Source organism: Ranitomeya variabilis, chromosome 3 (genome assembly GCF_051348905.1).
Source record: "Ranitomeya variabilis isolate aRanVar5 chromosome 3, aRanVar5.hap1, whole genome shotgun sequence".
NCBI lineage: Eukaryota > Metazoa > Chordata > Amphibia > Anura > Dendrobatidae > Ranitomeya > Ranitomeya variabilis.
In genome coordinates, this window is record NC_135234.1 from 642,618,342 (window position 1) to 642,624,341 (window position 6,000).

The following is a 6,000-nucleotide window of genomic DNA, read 5'->3' on the forward strand; positions in this document are numbered from 1 at the left end:
TAGCCCCGCGGCCATTTTGGATCCGGGGCCTGCAGGGAGGAGACGCTCGGTACAAGGTGAGCACATCGCCTTGTACCGATCGTCTCAGGGAAGCACGCAGGGAGCCCCCTCCCTGCGCGATGCTTCCCTGTACCGCCGGAACACTGCAATCATATTTGATCGCAGTGTGCCAGGGGTTAATGTGCCGGGGGTGGTCTGTGACCGCTCCTGGCACATAGTGCAGGATGTCAGCTGCGACAGTCAGCTGACACCCGGCCGCTATCGGCCGCGCTCCCCCCGTGAGCGCGGCCGATCGCATATGACGTATATCCCGTCACTGGAAATTAAGTCCCAGGTTACCTTGATGGGATAGTACGTCATATGGGATTAAGGGGTTAAATAGTGTACATATAGGTTACAAAGTAAATGAGCTTGGGACGAAAATAATGAATGGAGCTTTCGTGTGAAACAAAAATATAGCTATATGATCTGGAAAAGATAAATTAATCTAATGGGAGTTCTGGGACCATATTAGTAGACCTAAGTGTCTTGTTGCTCTGCATTCCACATGCTAGTCTCTAAGCTTTAGGTCCTGTGCATTTCCCATGTTAATATGAAAGTGAATCATTAAAGTGAATTTATCAGCAGGTTTTACTATGAAATCTCAAGACAACATGCTGTAGGCAGGAGATAAAACACTGATTTCAGTGATGCCTCTCATATCAAGCGCCACAGTTTTGTTTTCTTGCAATGAATGTTTTGGCACTAGTAACTTATGATTGCTCCTAAATAGAAGCAGTGCCTCTGGTCCAGCTATGCCTTCTCCTGTGATGAGCAGCTCTCTGTCTATAGACATTGTATATGGAGACCCAGGTGTAGGTGAGGGCAGCTTTCTCAGCTCTGCTTCATTGCTAAATCTGAAAAACTCTGATTGTGTCAGAACAGCTGCACCCAGTAATCTAAGTGATACATCACTGGATTCAGCTTCTCTTTGCCTGCAACAGGCTGCTCTCAGATGAGGTAGCAAAACCTGCTGACAAATTCCCTTTAAGTTAAGGAGCTGGCTAACTGTAATTTCAATAGTTAAGCTGACTCCCTTCTCTGCCTCTTTTACTCTTCACTGGTTTTGTGTTCCTTATTTTTTCTTTCAGAACAAAAGGAACTCAAAGTAGGGGAAGTTTTCCTACAGTATTACTTTATATATCCAAGTTCTCCTTTGCCAAGGTGTATTTCGGAGATCATAAATACCATATACAGGTGACCCTTGGTTTGTGCACATACGTTTGCTTGAATTGCTGTCACTCTCAGACTGCATGCTGCCGTAACGTGGAACAAGTTGGAACCCTTTGTTGGCATTAAGAATGAGCCACACGTTACTTACTTGGTCTTGGAACTATGTTCAACAGTTAGTGGGTAAAGCGCTGGAATTCTTCAGCGGCAGTACATCAGAGAGGCACAAAAATGTTGATTGTGGACAGCGGTACATCACTTGTTAATAACACAGATGTGAGCCCTCGCGGGCAGGGTCCTCCCTCCTTATGTACCCGTGTGCCTTGTTTTTTGCTCATGTTTAATGTGTTTGTCTATATTTGCCCCGTATTTCACATGTAAAGCGCCATGGAATAAATGGCGCTATAAAAATGAATAATAATAATAATAATAATAATAATAAAGTATAACAGATTAAAGGGGTACTCCAAGGAGATTAAACATTTTTGTACTGTCCTTGCCCTCATACACTATAAAGATGAGATGCCCATTGCACTACAATTATCTTTAAAGCCATTGTAATTCCGTGAAACAGGAGCTGCTCCTCACTGCTCTCCCTCCCGTGTGGGACATTACATCACACACTAGTTCTCAGCTCCCCCTGTGAGTAACAGCCAGTCTGAAAAGTTGGGGCATGGCCTGTGGCAGGCTATTCCTAGCTGCCTGCCCCTTAATATACTGTATGTCTCTGTTTTATCCAAGAACAGAGGATGAGCTCCCTTCTAGTAGCAGTTATATCAACAAGAAGATGCAAATACACGCTGTGATCCTCTGCTCTACAAGCCATGACAGTGCATAATGTATACTACCAGGGGCGTAACTACCGCGGTCGCAGCGGTCGCCATTGCGACCGGGCCCCGCAGGTCAGGGGCCCCGGGCCGGCAGGTCTGAGCAGGGCCAGGCTGGCCATCGGGCACTTCTGGCAAATGCCAGAAGAGCCGATGCCAGTAGTGGGCCGCTGCACTGTTCCTCCCCCGGAACCCCCCCCAGTGCCGCCGCCGCCGCCGCCGCCGCATTTAACTATACCGGCGTCTATGACACCGGTATAGTTCAATGCAATGATGGGAGGAGAGAGCGTCACCTGACGCTTCCTCTCCCATCATTCCCCGCTCTGCCTCTGACAGTACACTGCGGGTGCGCGATGACGTCATATCATCGCGCACCTGCAGTGTCCTGGGCAGACTGCAGCCGCCGCGGGCAAAAGGAAAGGTGAGGAGAGTTTTTTTCTTTTTAACCGGACTGTGGGGCCATTATCGGGGGGGGGGGGAGATGAGATGTGGGCTGTGCTCTATATATCCCTGTGCGGGCTCTGCTGTATATACCCCTGTGGGGGCTGTGCTGTATATATCCCTGTGCGGGCTCTGCTGTATATACCACTGTGCGGGCTCTGCTGTATATACCACTGTGCGGGCTGTGCTCTATATACCACTGTGCGGGCTGTGCTCTATATACCACTGTGCGGGCTGTGCTCTATATACCACTGCGGGCTGTGCTGTATATACCACTGTGCGGGCTGTGCTGTATATACCACTGTGCGGGCTCTGCTGTATATACCACTGTGCGGGCTGTGCTGTATATAACACTGTGCGGGCTGTGCTCTATATACCACTGTGCGGGCTCTGCTGTATATACCACTGTGCGGGCTCTGCTGTATATACCACTGTGAGGGCTGTGCTCTATATACCACTGTGAGGGCTCTGCTGTATATACCACTGTGCGGGCTGTGCTGGATATACCACTGTGCGGGCTGTGCTGTATATACCACTGTGCGGGCTGTGCTGGATATACCACTGTGCGGGCTGTGCTGTATATAACACTGTGCGGGCTGTGCTGTATATACCACTGTGCGGACTGTGCTCTATATACCACTGTGCGGGCTCTGCTGTATATACCACTGTGCGGGCTCTGCTGTATATAACACTGTGCGGGCTCTGCTGTATATACCACTGTGCGGGCTCTGCTGTATATACCACTGTGCGGGCTGTGCTGGATATACCACTGTGCGGGCTGTGCTGTATATACCCCTGTGCGGGCTCTGCTGTATATAACACTGTGCGGGCTCTGCTGTATATACCACTGTGCGGGCTCTGCTGTATATACCACTGTGCGGGCTGTGCTGGATATACCACTGTGCGGGCTGTGCTGTATATACCCCTGTGCGGGCTGTGCTGTATATACCCCTGTGCGGGCTGTGCTGTATATACCCCTGTGCGGGCTGTGCTGTATATACCCCTGTGCGGGCTGTGCTGTATATACCCCTGTGCGGGCTGTGCTGGATATACCACTGTGAGGGCTGTGCTGGATATACCACTGTGCGGTCTGTGCTGGATATACCACTGTGCGGTCTGTGCTGGATATACCACTGTGCGGTCTGTGCTGGATATACCACTGTGCGGGCTCTGCTGTATATACCACTGTGCGGGCTGTGCTCTATATACCACTGTGCGGGCTCTGCTGTATATAACACTGTGCGGGCTGTGCTGGATATACCACTGTGCGGGCTGTGCTCTATATACCACTGTGCGGGCTCTGCTGTATATACCACTGTGCGGGCTGTGCTGGCACCCAACACCATGTTGCAGTGCAGGAGATTCCTGCAACAGTCCGAGGCGTATCTAGGGGAAGCGGGGCGGGGGAAGGTGGGGGGTTGCGGAGGCGGGGGAAGGTGGGGGGGGTATGGGGGGTAGGGGGGGGGCCCCATTTGGAAGTTCGCACCGGGGCCCATAACTTTGTAGTTACGCCACTGTATACTACCATCCATGTATCATACAGGGATCAGAAGCAGAGCACTGCAGTGGTTTATTCAGTACTGCTGCAATGATCAATCTCCCCTCACATAAACTTGGGGTAGTGTCCCGACCTCTGCAACTTTAGCACTCTGGATTGTTAGGCCATGTGCACACGTTCAGGATTTTTCGCGTTTTTTTCGCGTTTTTTCGCTATAAAAACGCGATAAAAAACGCTTACATATGCCTCCTATTATTTACAGTGTATTCCGCATTTTTTGTGCAAATGTTGCATTTTTTTCCGCGAAAAAATTGCATCGCGGAAAAAAAAGCAACATATTCATTAAAAATGCGGAATTGCGGGGATTCCGCACACCTAGGAGTGCATTGATCTGCTTACTTCCCGCACGGGGCTGTGCCGCGATGTCATCAAAGGTCCTGAACCACACCGGCATCTATAGGAACGGACGCCGCTGAAGAGATTGGCTGTCTGCAGAGGGTGAGTATAACCATTTTTTAAATTTTTTTATTATTTTTAAACATTCTATCTTTTACTATAGATGCTGCATAAGCAGCATCTATAGTAAAAAGTTGGTCACACTTGTCAAACACTATGTTTGACAAGTGTGACCAACTTGTCAGTCAGTTTTCCAAGCGATGCTACAGATCGCTTGGAAAACTTTAGCATTCTGCAAGCTAATTACGCTTGCAGAATGCTAAAAAAAACGCAAAAAAAACGGGAAAAAACCGCAAAAAAAAAATGCGGATTTCTTGCAGAAAATTTCCGGTTTTCTTCAGGAAATTTCTGCAAGAAATCCGGACGTGTGCACATACCCTTAGGGTCCCTTTCCACTTGCGAGATAAAAAACGGTCCGTAATCTGGACCGAAAAAACGGATGGAACGTATGCGATTGTCATGCGAGTGTCATGCGAGTGCCATGCGATTTTTTAATCGCACCATCCGTATGACATCAGTATGACATCCGTATTGCTGTCCGATTTTTACGCACCAGTGTCCTTTGAAAAGCCGGCAATTCAGCGCCATGTACAGTAAAATCACACTGACAGGTTAGAATAGAGTAGATATATACACATAGAATAGGTATATATACATATATATATGTCAGTGAGACACCTATATATGTATATTTATATTTAATGCAGCGCTAGATAGCTTAAAAGCCTCTAATTCAATTGCCGGCTTTTTCCTTCTCCTTCACAAACCCGACATGATATGAGACATGGTTTACATACAGTAAACCATCTCATATCCCTTTTTTTATTACATATTCCTCTTCACTAATGTAACAAGTGTCTGTGTGCACAATTTGGGGGCTCTAGCTGTTAAATTAAAGGGTTAAATTGCGGAAAAAATTGGCGTGGGCTCCCGCGCAATTTTCTCCGCCAGAGTGGTAAAGCCAGTGACTGAGGGCAGATATTAATAGCCAGGAGAGGGTCCATGGTTATTGGCCCCCCCGTGGCTAAAAACATCTGCCCCCAGCCACCCCAGAAAAGGCACATCTGGAAGATGCGCCTATTCTGGCACTTGGCCACTCTCTTCCCACTCCCTGTAGCGGTGGGATATGGGGTAATGAAGGGTTAATGCCACCTTGCTATTGTAAGGTGACATTAAGCCAGATTAATAATGGAGAGGCGTCAATTATGACACCTATCCATTATTAATCCAATTGTTGGAAAGGGTTAAAAAACACACACACACATGATTTAAAAGTATTTTAATGAAATAAACACAGCGATTGTTGTAATAATTTATTGTTCTCGCAATCCATCAGGAACACCCTCGCTTGGAAAAAATAATAAACGCACAAGATACATACCCTCAGCTGAACCGTCACGTCCCACGAAGTAATCCATCTGAAGGGGTTAACTAATATTACAGGCAGGAGCCCTGCAAATGCAGCTGTGCTCCGTGCTTGTAATTCCCCAGCGAATGAATGAAATGTAGGTCATTGACCTACATTTCCTTCAGTCGCGGTGAGGCGCCCTCTGCTGGATGTTCTCATGA